At 40.5% G+C, this 632-nt stretch overlaps 1 protein-coding gene across 3 annotated transcripts in view; it reads left to right on the forward strand.

Annotated features, from left to right (window-relative positions):
- The window catches only part of SMAD1 (SMAD family member 1), a 411,788-nt gene that overhangs the window by 384,134 nt on the left and 27,022 nt on the right, over positions 1 to 632 (forward strand). The window lies entirely within an intron of this gene.

Below are 632 nucleotides of genomic sequence, written 5' to 3' on the forward strand. Positions count from 1 at the left end.
TGTGTGTGTGTGTGTGTGTGTGTGTGTGTGTGTGTGTGTGTGTGTGTTTCATAAATGTTTTATATACATTTGCTATTATAAAAACATAATCCCCTTCCACACCATCTCAATACAGGAAAGATACCCAGTTGTGAATTCAGCCTTGGGCTACTACTATTCCACCAAAGAAAGATGTTTCCCTAGAGTTCATACCACCCCCATCTGATTAAATTTATTTGAATGGTGATGTAATAACAAGAAACAAATATAGTACAGCTACAGAACAATCGCAACAGAGGTCCTGGAAAGCATCCACTTGTTTAACGTCCTAGAGACAACAGAATGATTATTGCCCTCTTCCCCTGCCCAAGGCTTGCTTAGAGCTGTCAAGTCAGAGAGAAGAATTAAATCCTAACCTTTTACCCTTCTTAAGTTACAGAGGCAGCTAAGGCAGGGTGGGGATCAAGACTCCATGTGTAGCTGTTAGATCCCAAGAAGGCCAACTGAACAAACAGATACACCAAATATACTTGACATCAATAAATATTTTCCTTTCTTGGAAGGACTATGGGCAAGAATGTATTTTTAGTCACTGAAAGGGCTTCATTCTCTCTCTCTCTCTCTCTCTCTCTCTCTCTCTCTCTCTCTCTCTC

Source organism: Petaurus breviceps, unplaced genomic scaffold (genome assembly GCF_028583685.1).
Source record: "Petaurus breviceps papuanus isolate PSGF00001 unplaced genomic scaffold, PetGlider_PUasm1.0 76, whole genome shotgun sequence".
Taxonomy (NCBI): domain Eukaryota; kingdom Metazoa; phylum Chordata; class Mammalia; order Diprotodontia; family Petauridae; genus Petaurus; species Petaurus breviceps.